General features: G+C 37.9%; 1 pseudogene; it reads left to right on the top strand.

Moving 5' to 3' along the window:
* The first annotated feature begins 7,071 nt into the window (after positions 1 to 7,071).
* Positions 7,072 to 18,911, top strand: part of LOC130859236 (uncharacterized) — an 88,729-nt pseudogene continuing 76,889 nt past the window's right edge.

An 18,911-nucleotide genomic window follows, 5' to 3' on the forward strand; every position in this document is an offset into this window, starting at 1 on the left:
AGGGAGGAGATATGGGGATATATGTATAAATACAGCTGATTCACTGTGTTGTACAACAAAAAACTGGCACAACAGTGTAAAGCAATTATATTCCAATACAGAGCTTAAAGAAAATAGTGAATGATGGTCACTTACACACTATGTTTTTCAGGGTTCTTTAAGAAGACTGATGTTGATTTGTTCCCCATCATAGATTTTTTTTTTTTAAAGCAGCAATATTTATGATGATAAATCTGCAGAAGAGCCAAATAAGAACTTGGTCTCAGCTTCACTGCTCTCTCACTTTTGAGCTATATTTCAAAAACCCAATTTTTCTTTCCTTCCTCCTATACTGCATGAAGGCTTAGATATGTCATCTTTATTTCTATCTATAATAAAAGAGATCCCAGCACAAGGACCAATCCTTATGACATACACAGGATGAGCACGGAGGCATCTCTGGCTGAGATCCAGGCCGTCATGGAGAAGACAGAGCAAGAAGCTGGTGAGGCCCACTTTGGTGAGACTCCAGGGGCTGAGTCTTGCCCTATGTTGATGCCTCAGTGTGTGAACGACTCCTCAAAGCTAAAAGGAAAAGGACTAGCTATCAATTTTCACATACTAAAGGACACAAAGACCCACAAGAAACAAATTATGTTTGTTTGTTTTCCTTTGTTTCCAAAAGGATAAAAATCCTTGGAAGGTGTTGCATGGCTAGGTGGCCACACATCTTGGTTGGCCCAGCTCCCTGCCAGGTTACACCTATTGTCCCAAGGTGTTCTGAACAGTGGTCCCTTTTGTTTTCAAAAGTGTTCTGACAGCCTGAGTTCGGATTCTAGCTCCACTAACTTCCACGACAACTGGGGTGAGTGGCTTGACCTCTGTCACAGGTTTATTATATGTGAGTGGGAATAGTAGTGCTTCTCTCATAGGGTGGTTTTAAGAACTATATAGATTAATGCCTAGGAGATGCTTAGAATAGTACCTGATACTTATTAGCAAGTACTCGCTCAATAAGAGTTAGCTATGATTTTATGTCCTGGCATTTATGTTATGACTCAGAAGGTATTATATAGTAATTTCTTACATTTTGGATTCATCATTAGTTATCTGCCTATAAATATACATCAAATAATTATCAGAAGATATTAGCTCTAGAAAGAATACACATTCTCATTGTGTATAAGGTATAATTTTTTTGGCCTGAGATAGATAAAAAAAGTATTAGTAGAATCTTTAAAATTGGAGTTCTGCATATAATAAATAAATGTAGAATGCACTAGTTATTCAATACTAAGATTCACTGTTTCTCTGAACAGATCTCTATTCAGAAAATCACTTGCAATCAATGCTGTATAAATGCTTTGGTATCCCCCATGCCACAAACAACTTGTCTTTCAAATCATGAGATTTGGAATCATAAAAATAACGATATTTAGAAACATATACACAATCATATGTACATGTTAAATACCAGATTTTAATATGTGTGTGCATGTTTGTGTGTGAAATGGCTTAATTCACAAAGAAAAATACTGATACAGTTAACCATATTAAAATTAAGACAAAAAATGGCAAGACTAGCTATAAAATGCGAGAAGACACCTGAAACACATATAACTGAAGGTTATAGTATCAAGAATATACAAAGTCATACAAGTCAATAAGGAAAACAGAAAAATGGGAGAAAGGAGTAACTATTTTATACAAAAGAAACATCTGGCCAATAAAGAGATAAAGTAGATCAATCTCACCAAAAATCTTGACAATGCATATCAGATCACAATGCAATATCATTTTTCAAAATCTGTGGCAAAAATTAAGTACTCTGACAATACCAAGTGTTAGAAAGTGAAACTGTCTTCCTGGTTTTATGAAAACAATCTGTAGAGTTGTAAATCCTGTAGATTTGAAAGTGAGTATACCGTACAGCCAGCAAATGCCTTTCAAGGTATATATGCAAGGTAAATATTTGCATGTGTGCACCAGGAATCCAGATAAGAGAGATCTTGTATCACAGTTCAGAAAAGCAACAGCTTTGACAAGTCCAAATGCCTATCGCAGGAAAATGGATAAATCAATAGTGGTACGTGTTCAGCATATAACAGGAAAAAAGGAACGAATTACAGATACAAGGACATAGACAAACCTTAGCAACAACGTTGAACGAAAGGAAGTAAAACTAACTCAAAACTAAACAATGTATTTTTTAGATATATGCATCTCTTTGTTTATGTGTATGAAATAAAACTATTTTTAAAGGAATAATAAACACAAAATTTGGGATACTGCTTACCCCTGAGGGGAGAGAAGAGGGACAGAAAAGATGTATAGATAAATTTAGTATAAATATAATAATCCAGTTCTTGGGTTAGGTGGTAAGCTCTTTAGATGGACATCTTTATGTTATTAAAACAAATAAAAGAGGGTCAGGTTAAGTCAAGTGATGATAGCATGTCCTAGATCAAGAATTATGATTAATCCAATACCAGGCATCTGGGGTCCAGAAAAGATGGCAGCTCCCATTAAAAGACTAGTGATGAGTGGGGTATTTGCTTTTACATTGTTTCCTTGTTATATGTTGTATTTTGTATACTGTGGGAGTCACTCCATGTCATTACCACTTCTTCTATAGCAAATATCAAAAGACAAAATTTTACAGAATAGAAGAATGTTTCCTTTCACATTTTACAAAATCTACTATAGTGATCACTGCTTAGTAGGCAATAGACAGCATTGCTGGTATCTTCAAAGATTCACCAAGTGACTGGAGAACTTGATGAGACAAAAGAAATAACAGACCAAAAACAAAACAAAACAAAAACACCTAGAGAAGCCTATTTGCTTTTCTTTTTTTCTTGCCACTTCTATTTTGTAGGTCACTAACTGCCGCACATGTGCCCCATGCTCCTGGTGATAAGGAATAATCACGTAAAGTCCATTGTCAAATTTAAAACATAAATGCATATTTTCATTTGTAGAAATAATCATAAAATGTACACACAAAATGGTTTTTAAAAAGACTCAAGAAACTTTTCAAGCTCATTAATCTAATTATTACTACCTACACTGAGATTAAAGTGTTATAGAAAAGGGCAGCTTTAGACACATTATGCCCTGTGCTTGGTAATTTTAAGTTTAAAATTAAAAACTGCGATTGTGACCAACCAAATTCCTGAACTGACCAAGGAATATTTAGAGGTATAGTAAAAGTCAATAACATATCACGGGCAGGCTGATATATAGAATATAAGAACATGAAGTTATAAATCTGAACCAACCTAACAAAAACCATTCATAAACCTGTAGCTAATTATTCACTCTACATAGTATTGTGTTGACTAATTCCAGAAACGAACAGGCAGAAATGTTCTCCCTCATCCCCCAGAACTTTTAGAAGATGATGACAACAGACTTCGCATTTGATCATAACCTGTAAATTGGTGATGTCAAGAAGTTCAGCCGGGGAGCATGTGTGTCTGTTCCCTCACGTGGTTGCTCTCGAAGCCATGCTTCACGACTCATCTGTTTTCAGCCAGAGAGCTTTCTGGTCCAAGAGAAGCCGGGAGTGGTGTATAACAAGAAGCAAAGAGGGCGAGCTTCCCTGGTGGTGCAGCGGTTAAGAACCCGCCTGCCAATGCAAGAGACATGGGTTTAAGCCCTGGTCCGGGAAGGTCCCACACGCCATGGGGCAACTAAGCCCGTGCACCACAACTACTGAGCCTGCACTCTAGAGCCCATGCACCACAACTATTGAGCCCATGTGCCGCAACTACTGAAGCCCACACACCTAGAGCCCGTGCTTCGCAACAAGAGAAGCCACCACAATGAGAAGCCCGCACATAGCAATGAAGAGTAGCCCCCCACTCTCCACAACTACAGAAAGCCTGTGCGCAGCAACGAAGACCCAATGCAGCCAATAAAAAAAAAAAAAAAAAAGCAAAGAGGGCAAAGACCTATATACCTTCATTTATGCAAGAAATATTTGTTCTCTATCCTCTATATGCCACGCACTTTTGTTGGATGCTGGAAAATAATGTGGAGCAAAATGAACAACTGGATTACATAGTGGTGTGTGCTGTGATAACTGAATAGACTAGAAGGGAACAAGTCAGGATGCAAGAAAACCAGTTAGGAAACTACTGCAGTAATCCAGGGAGGAGATACTGGTCTGAACTAGGAGCATGGGGAGAAAAATGATATTCAAGGGTCTTTATAAGGTAGAATCAATTGGTTTCGGTGCTTGAAAAAGAAAATAAAGGTTTAGTCTAGACATGGAAATGATATTTTAATCTTTATTCTGAGTAGCTTCTACTTATGGGGAATAGCGGGAAAGGACACTCTGGCAAGGCACTAATGTGGTGTATGGTAAAGAAAAGAAAGACATTCAGATATTTCTCCACCCAATGCGTATGTATATACATACATACATCTAGTTACATGGTGATCTGTGTGGGGACAAGTGTGCATTTTGCCGATAGCTATCGGTTAGAAGATTGTAGGAAAGATTTTTATAGTTATGTTTGCCTTCTGTTTGATACTGGAGCACAATTACTTGTGATACAAAGTAAGTTTTAATTTCAAAATGTATTTGCATTTTTGTAGTTCAAAATTAGTCATCAGGAGCAGGTGATCTGCCTGTCTGAAAAGGCACAGAAATGAACTATTTTATGTATTACCAGAACACTGGAAATGTTCCAGAACAGGGATTCCCAAATTTGTCTGCAAATTAGGATCACCTGGGATCTTTTAAAAACTGCAGGGACTTCTCTGGCAGTCCAGTGGCTAATACTCCACACTCCCATTGCAGGGGGCACAGGTTCCACCCTGGGCAGGTGACCAAGATCCCAAATGCCGCAGGCAAGGTGCGGCCTAGAAACAAACAAACAAACAAAATTGCAAAGCACAGGCCACAACCCAGATCAACTGACAGGAAAATCACTGGGGATGGGACACAGGCATTGGTACTTTTTTTAAGCTCCCCAGGTGGAACCAATGTGTAGACAAGTTTGGGAACCACTGGTCTAGAACAGGAAGATAAACAAAGGGGAACTGAAACTCTCTGCATAAAGAACCTGGTCTAATTTTCAGGCCTACAAACGCAGATCTATTTTTAAAAATCATTATCTTTCTGTAAATGACTCGGATTTCTCTTTTAGGGCCCCAATTCCACAGAGTAGCCGAAGTTTGCTCTCAGGCCCAGGGTTTCTCTCCTTTCTTCCCTCCGTTGCTCTTTCACTGGGGCTGGGGGAGGGGAGAGCTATAAAGTACAAGGCGGAGAGAGGGGTTAGAGGGGTGGCACCCATCCAACCCTCAGCTGATATCCCTCCACGCGGGTTCCACTGGCTCCCCTCAACACAAGCCTTCTCCAGTGCAGTTTCTGAGGTCCCTAGTGCAGCTGCCTCGTCTCACCCGCGGCGCTCTGGGATCTCCAGCCTCATTGCTCACAGCCTCACAGCTCCTGGCCGCAAAGGCAGACATTCTGTGCTGCCCCACATCACACTGAAGCTCAGGGGGTGAGGGTAGCCTTTAAAAACAGTGTAGAAAGGAATTACAGGTATTGAGAATGAAAAACACTTTAATAATATAACAAAATAAATTATGATATGTATTTCTCCTTGTCATCGACTAATTACACAAAACAATTTTTATGTTTGTTACGATTTGTTTGGCTTGCTATTATAAGTATTTTCTTCAACCCTCTACTTCTTTCCTGAAATCTTCTTAAGCTGCTTGTCCATTATGTGAGTTAATTTTTTTAAATAAAAAACAGAATCCATAAACCTACTTAACAGTGCACAAAACTGCAATACTGTTCAATATATTGAAAGTTAACAAGCGGCCTCTCCACTTCAGAGAATTCCCAGTATTCCCTCAGGAAATACTTCCTGGACCATATGTGACTCAGGACTGGCTGATAAAATATCAGTTTCAATTCTTTAAGAGTCAAATTGTTCATAAATACAAGATAAACCCATTTAAAGATGAATACTGGCCAGCATCCATCTTGCAATAGTTCTTCAGTTTCTGTATGAATCTCTATTGTGCGTACTCATCACAGGGCTGTTTCTAGCATCGGTGAATAATAAACTTATCGACGTGAGAGGAGTATACTTCTGGTTGGTGAGGTTGCTGTTACTTTACAATTTTTTTCCCTTAATCCCTCAAGAAACTAAATACCTCAGAATATACACATGCAGGTCCTATTATATCTCTAGATCACTATCCATTAAAAGATGCAATAATATACTGGGATGTACGAGAATCATTTTTGTTAGGTTAGGAAATATTTAACTTAAAGTTGCAGCTCACAATGTGTGCTTACTATAAACAAAGCATGCTTAACACTAGGTAAAAAGTATTTGCAGATTTGAAGAAATACTGAAAGAAAACAAGAAATCTAATGATTACATGTTAGATGGTTGGGAAATGGGTGTTTTTCTTTTAGATTTTCTTGAATATCGTAACACTGAACATTTTTAATAGTCTTTTGATGTGTATTATGCTAGATATAAACAGAACTGCAGCTCTGCTCACTAGAATATAGTTCAGGGCATATCCTGGCTTGAGTAAAGCTTCTTAAACTATAGCTAAAACCCCAACCTGATTATAGCACAAGAATTAGGACATGCCAAAGCACCAGCATTACAAAGGACTACCGCTTTCTGTAAAGGCTTTTCTACATCTGAAAGCTGAGGGTCTAACTGCTGTGGCAGGTTTATTTTTAAACTGCTGCATGGCGGTATAGGTATGTGAAAGCACTTATCATTCTTCGATAAAAATGTGCTCAGGCTGCGTGCTTTTAAATATGCATGACTAAGTTCCCAGTGTACTCTGTGGTCATTCATTGGCTGTGTGCTAGCCCGCCTGATTGCCTGTTATCTCATCAGCAGAAGCAGTTCAGAACTTGATGTGGTAGCAGAGAAAGCTCAGGTTCAGACCACTGACTCTGAAGACTGACTGATATTGCATGGTGTCTGAAAGAGGAATTAAAAGGGCTCTAAATGAGAGCAAGAATGAGCATATCTGAAGCCTTATTACTGAGAAAGGAATGGGCTAGAATCCTATTATTGAGAAAGGATCCTGGCTAGGATCAACTTTCCACATACCAGAAGATCTTCCTGCACAGTGATGTTTTTTCTCCTTAAAGTAAGCAGATTCCATGTCACATTCTGTGCCACAAAGGTGAGTTTTCACAGACACGGTGAAATGGTATCTGGGCTATGGAAAGAAGAGGGTTGGGATGAACCCACCTTCTTTAGATGAGAAACAGATGAGCTGCAATTTCTAAACTGAAACAAAAATACCCAAATACAAAGACTCTTCCTCCCATCCTTGGCAAGTTCAAAATAAGATTTATTGAACTTCAGCTATATTTAGAGGCTTCTGACAAAGACTGTGAGGTTCCAGAGATGGTCCTACCCCATGCATCTCCCAGTCAAGTAGAAGCAGGTAAGTATCAACAGCCAATGTGCAAGGCAGAGTGAAGAAACGGGCCACAAAAGAGATGATTCATTGTGTAAGAAAATAAGATGCCTGGCTTAGAGGATCAGGAGGAACTTTGTGGAAGACGTAGAATTTAAGGTAGACTGCAATGACAGGTAAGGCTTCAATAGACTTGATGTAAAGGAGGCATTCCTGGGGCTAGGAACTACAAGAACAAGGGCAGAGAGACAAGACCACAGACGTCATGATGGGAGAAAGGTCGGGCGTGGAACATAAAGCCTGCACTGGGGAGCGAGAGAAAGATACTACATACAATGGGAGCACACTTTCAGACGGTGAGCTGAATTTAGCTACCTGATGACTTGTTTGGCCTGGTCAGTGTTCAGTTTTATTTTCTATTTATTTCTATTTATTTTACTGCAGAAATAGAAAGACAGACAGAGAGCTTGCTGTATTTGAATTAGCTACCAGTATTTATTTATTAATTTTTTATTTTTTATTTTTTTTCCCAGCTAGCTACCAGTATTTAAATAATGGGAGAATTATACATCGAAGTCTGAGTGTTTGGCTTCTCTTGAAAAATCTAAAGTTCTGGCAGCAATGCTGGGGCTGCCTTCCCACAGATCAGCAGCCAGCGGAGATGAGCAGAAGTGGACCCCTGGACAGGGCACAAATTCCGTTGATGGCTACAGGGCCTCGTATTTCCTGTTGCCTCTGCAAATGTCAGCTGCCATTTATTGTTATGTCTGGGCTAGCTTGTTGTTGTTGTTTGTAGTAAAGACAAAAGCTTTTCTTAAACCTTGCTTCATGTATGTCTGATGGGTGTAGGTACTTGCGGTTTGTCTGTCTTTTAACCTCCACCAAAAAGGAAGACATTGAACATCAGCTAGAAGCATTTGTTCTTCATTTGGTAGCCAGTGATGAAGCTCTGAAATATTTTGAGGATTTAAGTGGCTAATGGGAGGTGTGCTTTAGGAAGCTTACCCTAGAAAATGAAAATAAAATTAATTGCAAAGGAAAAAGAGAGATGGCAAGAAAAAAAAAAAAAAACAGAGGCCAATTTAGCATTCAAGAGGCTAAGATGGTTGGGGTTTGGGGCCATGAGTGGCAATGGAAAAAAAAAAAAAGACATCTGTCAGAGACACTGCAGAGAAGGAACCAGGCAACTTACTGAACTGGAAGAAGAGATGGAGAAAGATTAAGCAATTAAAAATGACACTGAGATCTCAGGCCAGACTAGGATGGTGGTTCCACTAACAGAGAGGTGAGTAGACTGGAGTCACTGCTAATTTTCCCAAGGGAGACTATCACTTGCTTTGGAGCATGGTGAGTTTGTATTGCTGGCTGAATATTCTGGTGGAGAAATTCATCAAGAGGAGTAGCTGTTTCTAAAAGTCAGTAGAACACAACAGTTCAAAGCATGGGCTCTGGAATCAGACAGAGCTCATACTGATCATCTGTAAAATGAGGGTAATATCAGATCCTACTTTCCTCCAGAGGCCTAGCTAATGAAATGTACTACTTTAAAAAAAACATTGTTATGTATTTGAGTTGAGAATTAGCTACACTAGCTCGTGGAAGCTGTGGGAATGGGAGAAATAACTAAAGAGACAACTATAGAAACAGAACATGTGATGTGGATGCCGCTAGAAATGCAGTGATGACTAAGTCAAACTTTTGGTGATTCTGGATGGATGGATGGATAGATAGGTAGATAGGAGATGGTGTATTGTGCAGTACTTCCTCAAATTAAAAATATTTTGTCAAAATATCTTACACTAGGTTAAAGATACAAAAACTCCTACTATTAGTAAATTTAACATTTGTATTTTCAACCTCTCACAAAATTCAGTGATACTCAGACAAAAGAGAAAATTTGGCTAATGAGTAGGCCTGGCTAAGTGTCAGCATTTTATGTCAACATGCCTCTTGCAAAAAAAAAAAAAAATTCTTTTTTCCAACCTCTCTTCCCCAAGATTTTTAACCCTAGAGTTGGAAATAGAAGAAGCCAATGAAAACACTGGTTGTCTGTAAGATTAGAATGTTCAACTCAGTAGTCACTTAGTGTCTTAGAATGATATGAATATTTTATATAGAAATAAAAGCAAGAGATAAACAGTTTTCACCTATACTCCAGTCAGAGTAAAAATTGGTCACTTAGTGAGAAAGAAAACTTTACTGAAAGCTGAAAAGATTGTTAAAATGTGGCAAGTTACACAACCATTTCACTTGTTAATTCAGGAATTCACGAAATGTCACCTGTCCAGGGTGTGCAATACTGGTTTGTTATGGGCATGTCTTTAACAGGTCTGTTAGAAAGAAATACCCTCCAGAAGAACAACTGAAAGGCAGGAAAATGGGAATTTAAGTCTCAGTTTGCCAGGTAACCACTTACTTCTGCACCTTACCACATAAACAAGCCTTGGCAATTAAGTCAGTGACTCAGCCCAGCCCTCAGTTTATTTAAGGTACAAGAAAAGGTGGTGAGTGGATTAGATTAAATGATTTCTAGTTTTGAGAAATTTCCAGGTCTAACAACTTATGACACTCTATAGAAATGGATTCTGCAATATATATTATGTTAATGTTCCACTCTTTTTACACTCCTCTAAATCGTATGTTTGGGATGAATAAGAGTCTTTCTGCCTTCACAGAAGACCTTGAGTTTTGTTAATTTCTCCCAGTACTAGGTTCCACAATGACTGATAAAATGAGCCACGAGGTGAAGGCCATTTTCCAAGGCTTCTCATTAGGGTGCGCCTAGAGACTGCTTCCTAAGAACAAGATATGACTTTGAAGAATGTCTAACCAGCCAAGAGAATCACCAGGGACCTCTTTTAGCTACTTCTGGCACAGAGTCCAGTTTAGGCCCACAGCCTCCCACTGGTTCCTCAAGAGAGACCAGCATCTACATGGATTTTGCTGTGTTTGTCAAATTCCCTTATTCAAACAAGAGACAGTGATACAAAGTGTCTCCAAAACAAAACTCAAAAGTGCCTCAAGTTAGGATAATCTGTTTTTTTTGTGGCTCAGTTACAGTTCTTGACTGAAACCTCCCTAGAGGAAGGACACACATTATGGGGCCCAGCACCTCACTTCCTCACACATACCTGCATTCAGCTGGAATAGATATAAATAAAACAAAATGAAATCATCAGAACTGCTTTTCCTCAAAAGATACATGGACTGTTCAACTGAATTCCACTCATCTTGATATAATGAAAAGTCATTTGTAGCACAGAAAAAAATTTTTTCAATGATATTTTTACAACTTTTACAATTTTAAAGTTGAGGAACTAAAAATGTACTTTGAGATATTTGACCTAAACGTGTTAAGTTTTAACTGATTTCAGAATATACACTTACAGGGCAAATCTCCCTTCTTTGAAGCTTTCACTTCAAAAATGTTGCCAATCTGCAAAGCTCTGAACTAAAACCATTCAATATCAGACTCAGAAATCTGCTCTACTGGCTGGATCTCACTGCTAAAACAGAAATATGTTCAAAAGACAAAACATTTCATTGACTTGGAGAGATCATAAAGCGTGCCAAACAGATTTCAGGCAATTAAGATCATAAGAAGTACATCCAAAATATCAAGAATTTATAAGACAGAGAGGCATCCTATTCCTGATGACTTTACGGCATGTACTTTTCACAAGTTCTAATATTTCTTCCTCGAATAAAATGTTCACAATGAAACTGGATAATCAAAATTACTCTTTACCTGGGGTGCATAGTACTTGTCAGAATTTTTAGAGTAGCATCTGAAAATGGTGATGTTACTAAATACTACAAGATGAGAGCCCTCTAATTTTAATACTAATCAAACTAAACCATTTGGAAGCACTCTGATTTCTCTTCCTTCTGAAGCTTATTATATTCATTACCTCACTTCAATCAGGTTCTGGATGACTTGTTTCTATTCTAGTTAGAGCCTTTGTTAGAGCGGTTTAATCATACTAATAAGTATTGGCCCGAATTTTCCCATCCCTATGCCCATGTAACTTCCATAAAGTCAGAACCCCTTTCAAAGTGCCTCAACCTTGAGAATTCATGTGGTGTCCATATGGGAATATTTTGTACATCTTGAAGATGATTGTTTCTTTGTTGTTATTATTACCTTCTTCTCAAAACAAATAGAGCAAACAGTGCATGTCATGCCCATCATTTTCAGAGAAGAAATCTCCAGAAAGTGCTTAATGGCCAATTGGAAAATGTTCTAACAATAGTCTTTCCTAGTTTTTCAATTTACTACAGGTGGATAATCTCTGAAAAACCCAAGACAGTAAACAGATTGAATCACTTTTAACAATTTGAATCTTGAATGAATTCCAGAGTGCTCAGAGTGAAGCTGTTTTGGCTTTCTTTAACTAATGCCTCAAATAAAGATTAAATAATTTTTCATTGAAAATTGGCCGAAAGTACTGGAAAATTGTGTGCTTAGAAAACCACATTCATTATAAGATGAAAATTTGGGCATTATAATTACACTGATATTTTATTTGCCGTTGTCATAAATTTGGGGGCAGGGATTATCTCAAAATCTTTCCTTGGTATGCTGAAGTTCTCTAAAAGAGACACAATTCTAATAAACTGAGAAACTGAAACATAATTAGAATATAATGGGGCTTTCAAAAGACAAGTTGCAGACTTTCAAACTGAATACAGTAACATATTTTCCAGTCTTGTTATGGGGTCTCAGAATTCTAGTTTGGTATAAAGTCCATCACCAGCATGATAGGACTATTCTAAATTTAGTATTAACTACTCTTTTAGGCTGAATTTGCCATCAACTAAAACAAAGGCCAGGAAAGTAAAAGTATGCATACGGCTTAAAAAGATGGTCTGTGTTCTATTAAATTATAATGCATATAACAAAATAAATCAAAATATAAAGCTTGCCCAACTAACACGAAATCTCTAATTGAGATCGATCTCTCTTTTTAAAATATGCACATTTAGATGTTTTCAAAATTTACTTTGGATTTCCACTGTTGATGAGCACAGTCAAAACTGCCTCTTACTTTCTTGATTTAAATATGGTAAATGCTAAGAAAGACAGATTACTGGTTCTGGACATAAAGGAAATAGCGCTAGCAACAATGCCCAATAGATCCATCATAGTGTATGAAGAAAATGGACTTTTTATAGTCCTCCTGTGTCAAGGAGAACCTTTCAATCGAGCCATCTCATTCCACCATGTGCACAGGAAATGTTTACCATCGTAATCACACAGGTCGATGAACACTGTAGAAACCTCGTAAATGAGCCCAGACTTTGCCGTCACTTCGGGACTGGCAGATTCTGGCCAAACTTACACTGAAGAAGAATGTGAGCTATTGGAGAGGTGACATAAAGATAATTTATCCTAGCAGTTGCTTCGGAATTTGAACATTAGGGAAAAAAGATCAAAATTGGCACCTGTATTGTACAAAATGCATAGCTACATAAGAAAATCTCATCTTTTTTTGTAAAAACTTCTGTTTCCCCAGTTGCACTGCTTAAAAGTGAATCTGTGTACCAGAAGGTTGTTCAGGATTAAGAAACTTAATGCATTTTACCACAAGCAAATATAAACATTTTCAAGGAAAGCACAAGGCAAGAGACATGAAAGACCATATGTTTTCAATGCTCTCCATGTCAAAACAATACCAGTCTCCAAAAAATAACTGCTAGTCATATTGAATTATTTTGCCAGATATCTTCCAAAAGTTACTTGGAAGAAAGTACAGTGCACTCCATGTACCATGTAGTGAATAAAAATAGATTTCCCCAGACTAAACGTATTACATTCATGAATTATCTTGTTGGCTATAATACTTTATAAGGTTTCTGAGTTTACTGTTCATGGCTTAGTGGCAAAGGTAAAAATGAGATAAGAGAAAACAGAAGCTTAATTTTCTGGAAAAGGTTTCTCAACAAGCTGTGTAAACTCCTTTACTTAATACTTAACACGCAAAAACAGAGCATTTTCCCCTTCCGCTGGGGCAAAGGCACTGTAAGCAGCCTTCCTGTTTTAACACTCCATGGTCACCTGTATTTTTCACCTGTATAAAAACACTGCTCAGCTGACCAGATGGACGGGGCGCCGCAAAGGAGTTGCTCAACCTAGCGTCCTTTCTCTGACTGCCCTCGCATTGCCAAACCACTTCCTAAATAATAACATCAAAAACTTGGTGAATGAATCCTCAAAAACAAAATCTCTAATATCAAAGGAACAAACCACGCCCTAGAATTAGCCACGGATACTGAAGATGGGAAAAGAAAAGCAAAAGCAAAATGGAAGGATTCTTTACTCGGGATTCTGGCAAGATTAGCTGTCCCTGCCAGAATTTCTCTCCTAATCTTTTTATACTTCGAAGGCCCACAGTTTCCTTCCTAATCCCTTTGTTTATCAGAACCCACCACGTTACCAGATGCTTCGCTAGACGCTTCCTATACCTTATCTCACCTAATCTTTCCAGCAACCTAATGCACATCTTGACATACCCAATGGGCTAAATAATTTGCAGCGCCCAGTGCAAAATGAAAACATGAGGCTCCTGGTTCCAAAAGCTACTAAAACGCGCCATTACAGACACTAAAATATAAAACCTTTATCTGTCTTTCGCAGTCTCTCTCACGTTGTTTCCTTCCTTGGAGCTCCCTGGACGCAGGAGTAAATGCGCAGCCTCTCACAACGCCGCCGCCTCACCTGGCACGTATCACGTGGCGCGTGCGCACCTGCACGCGGAAGCCCACAGTTGCCTGGTGTGCCCTCTTGCCAGCTACCCAACCCACACGCCCCGCGTCTGTTGGGGGCAAGGTTGTTGAGCCAGGCATCTTCCCCTGCTACGAGCCGCACACCCCAACGCAAGTCAGCAGGGATGCACTAGTTACCTGGATCCAAAGTGGGTAACAGGCTTGCCCCACCCCCTCCCTTGCAATGCCCTAGGGCCCGGCTCTTAGACACCTGGGGCAGGAGAGATCCTCCCCGCGCCTGCGCCCAGGCCCCTGCTGACAGCGGAGGTCCCAGCTGTCAGTGGTGGATCAAGATGGGAAGGCCAGTCAGGGCCCAGGAAGCCAGGGGCATGGGAGGCTGGCAACCAAGAAACCATCTCAGAGTGGCGAGCAGGCAGCGGAGAGGCCCCAAGCACTTCTCCATCGCCATATCCGACTTCACTTACAGATCACAAAATCAAAGATAACGTTATTAAGAATTTTAGAATGCTGATCATAGTAACTTAAACCAAGCACAGGACGGTACCAAACGCGAAGCCCTGTGCGGCTGCGCTGGTCGCATGTCCATGAAGCTTAGCACTGCTGCCACCAAGAAGACATCCAATAAATATCAGTCCCTTTCTCTTCCTCAACAATGCCCTCACTCTAAGAACCCTGACCAACCCCTCCCGCCCACCCAATGGAAGGTTTCCTAGGCAAAAATATAGCAGATACATTTCCACCAAGGGAAGAGAAGAAACTTTTTTTCTCTTATGTCTTCCTTTTTTTTTTTTTTGGAAAATGAGGAAACTGACACAGAGCTTAAGTGACATGCTAAGAGATAATCCACCCGGTATGTGTGTCTGTGGACCTGAGTCTAAAACCAGGGCCCTTCACCTTTCCATTATGTGCAGCTGTCAGGTAGCTAGAGTGGAAAATGCACAATGAACACTTCCTAATAAAATATGTTGATATCTCACAATGTTACAACCCTATTTTACCACTGACTTTTAGGGGAAAAGAATAACCAAAACACCTTGGCCTTTTAGCAGACGTTCCAGAAATGTCCTTTTGTGTGTTATGGTTTTAATGTGAATGCAGTGCTTACTTAGTAGAGTAAGAGTCTACTTGAAGCTGGTCATCATTAACTTGTTACTCATGTATGGTATAATGTATAAATGTGATTTTTGTTTTAGAAGTAAGATATAACTAATTGTAAGCTTATTCTTATAATAGTCTTGAAATGCATTATAAACGTAACCCCGTAATAGTCTTGAACTGTATGAACATGTCATTATATAAGCCAGTGTATTTTAGATAACTTTTTGTTTTATTGTTTAAACAAATTAATATTTATCAAAACATTAAAAAACCACATTATAGGAAATTTGGACTATGAGAAAAAGAAAATAGATCACCCATACGCTCTCCAGTCTCACCCAAACACACTATTAATTTTGGTCTACTTTCCTTCAAGTATTGTTATATAAGCAACAATATGCAATCATACTATAGTGTTTCATTTTAATAAAAGGAAAATCTAAAACCAAAGATAAAAAGCTCTACACATGATTTTATTATTTTGTCTAAAGAGAGACATGGACTAGATACTTTTTAAAGATCCTTTCTATATTGGAACTGAAACTATAACTTTTTAATTTGTAAAATACTAAAAAGTAAAAATCTCCCAAAGCTGACCTAAGAAGTAAAATTTTCCCCCCATTTCATCTGTCTAATTCCCTCCCTTAGACTTAGTTACTCCTATAGTTTGGTGTATATCTTGTTTAAATTTCCCAAATCTACATTGGCATGTATAAAAATACATGAATATATACATGAATTATTATAAAATCTGAATCATACTATACATACAGGTCTGTGACTTTATTTGTATACTCAATAGTTTATAACCTACAGCTGGTACTAAAATATTAAATCACAGTGTTGACCTGCTTATGTTTATTAATGTCTATCTAAATAAGTAAAGCTTAAAGGGTAAGATGTGTTCAGGTCAGAAAATAACATTTCTCAATATCTTGTAATAACCTATGATGGAAAAGAATCTGAAAAGGAATAGATATATGTATGTACAATTGAATCACTTTGCTGTACACCTGAAACATTGTAAACCAACTATACTTCAACAAAGAAATAAAAGCTATTGTTATATCAAATAGGAGAAAGAAAGAAAGAAAGAAAAAAGAAAAGGAAAGGAAAGGAAGGGAAAGAAAAGAGAAAAGAAAAGAAAGAAAGGAGGGAAGGAAGCAAGGAAGCAAGGAAGGAAGGAAATAACATTTCTCACACTGACATATCTAGAAGTCTTTTTAACATGAAGATACTTTTATTGGCCCGTCATCAACGGGGCATCCTTCCTAGGCAAAAGCACTTTTGCCCACCTCCTATTCTTCGTTTATAACTTCCTTGTGGGACAAGAAGTCTCTTTGTGTTACAGCTAAATACATAAGTGAAATCTTCTTACCTAAACTACAAGATATTGAAGAAAGAACAAACCTAATGTATCTTGCTTTTCCTATAGTCCTTAGAATAGTGTCTTGTATAAAGTATGCCCTTAATGTTTGTTGCTTAAACGAGGGCATGAGTGACTGACCCATTGTTTCACTAACAGTAGTATTAGATTTGCACTAATCAATCCAGGCCCTCCTGTAGTCTTTCTTGGTGACCAGTATGTCAGATGACAGATCAAATTCAGTATGTGAGCAGTGCCAGAATAACTGATGAGTATATATAATGGCTGAACCCAAAGCTTTGTATTCTAACCTGGTAATTAGCAGGGAAATTTCATTAGGCACTGTAACCTTTCAAAACATCCCCTCACATTTATTTAACCATTTTAAACCTATTTGAATAGATCAGGACAGTGATAAATGTCTTAAAAACTCGACCATTTTTAGTCTCTAGGAATAAATAATTTTTCAAATAGATACTTTTGTAAGATTTTAAACTTCTATCAAATTACACACATATGCCTTAATTTATTAATAGATACATGCATGCATATCTGTGTGTCTGTTTTAGTTTCTCTATTCTTATACACACTTAACCTTGTAAATAGTATTTTCTCTTGTTTTGATTCCCTGTTTCTTTTAGATTGATTATGCAAAATTTCAAATGTACACAAAAAGAGAATAGTATAATAAACTCATCCCCAAACTTCAACAAATTATTTAGCAAATGTTTACAGTGCTAAAAGTGACATAATTTGTTTCCAAAGCATCGTACAACAGTTCTTGTCAGGCTCCTTTTCAAATACTAGACAAGGCTCTATGCAAAAGTAAACAGGACAAGAGTCACCTCAAAACAAACGATTCTCAGGAAGTAAAAACCGGAACCACATGTGCACCTTTAACTGCAGCTTTCCATGCAAGACAGGTCTTATACTGAAGCATCTTCTTTGCAAAAATAAAGCAGAAGAATGCAGAGTTAAGAGCAGAAAAGACTGCTCAAGATATCCAGAGTGCTACCACGTGCCCAGAAATTGCTGGACCCTGTAGAATGCACAGGGTAAGTACGAGGCACAACCCTTGTCATCAAGGAACACACAGATTTGTAGGGGATGATAAGCTATGTAATTACCAGGCAAAAAAAGTATATATTTAATTTGATAAGCCAGAAATAAATCATTACAATGGTGTTGAATCATTTATTTATATCCTATGTACTTTTTTTCCAATCCAAGTAATAATTTCCCTTGTTTTCAAACTACTAGGAGACATGTTAATGATAATAAACTTGCAGGTTGGTGGAAAATACCAACTTTTGTACCTTTATCAACAAAACCACATGAAGCTTAACAAAAAAAAAAATCTCATGTAGTACCTATGTCACCAATGATCTTGTTACTTCTGTTGTAGCCCATGAGCCATCTCGACAAATCAATATGTGAAAGAACATGTAACTTCTTTTCAGTTGATATAAAGGCAGCAAAGTTTTCTAGAAACTATCCTTAAGCTTATCCTCTTAGCATCACAATTCCCTCTGACCTGCCTCAGTTAAAAAGGTAGGTCAACTGCTGGAGAGAAGGGAAATAAAGAAAAATGAAGTGGAATCATAAAATTTACTCCAGTTCCTCATCCACATTACAAAGTGTAGTGCAAGGGCCACCCTGAAAACTTGTCAGAAATGAAGAATCAAAGGCTTCACCCAGCTCTCCTGAAGCAGAATTTGTATTTTAATAAGATCCTCAACTGTTTCTTTTGCCTATTAAAGTTTGAGAAGCACTATCTTAAGCTTTCTTCCATCTCTATGCAGATCCTATACAATTATATTATTTTGCCACATCTCTGAAAACATGGTTTCTTTTGACTAGAGAATCAGATTTCATGTAACTGTTTCTGAATGATATGTACGCTCACGGATACATTTAAGTTAATATTCTTTTGTATATAAAACTTGAGTTTAAAGACCAGTCATATTAGCTGCTCTCCTTTAAAGTTAATTTACTTGGAGGTCTTAATTAAAAAGTTGAAATTGGAGTTAGAACCTTTGATTTCTGGAAATCAATTAGAAGCTTCAGCTAGAAAAGAAACTCATTTCACGATAATCAACAGATTCATCCATGTCTCTATGTCTCAGCAAGAAAGAGTGAAGAAAGAATAAATATTAAAACAAAATATTAGATAGAAAATGGAAATACTGCCACTAGCAAGCTCCAACCAAGGCCATTATAAAAACACTTAAGCACACAATTTCATAGCATCTTTCATAGTCATTTCTTATAGAGGAAATACGGATTTAATCTAAAAACTTTTGTTTTCTGAATATCT

This window comes from Hippopotamus amphibius, chromosome 8, assembly GCF_030028045.1.
Source record: "Hippopotamus amphibius kiboko isolate mHipAmp2 chromosome 8, mHipAmp2.hap2, whole genome shotgun sequence".
Classification (NCBI taxonomy): Eukaryota; Metazoa; Chordata; class Mammalia; order Artiodactyla; family Hippopotamidae; genus Hippopotamus; species Hippopotamus amphibius.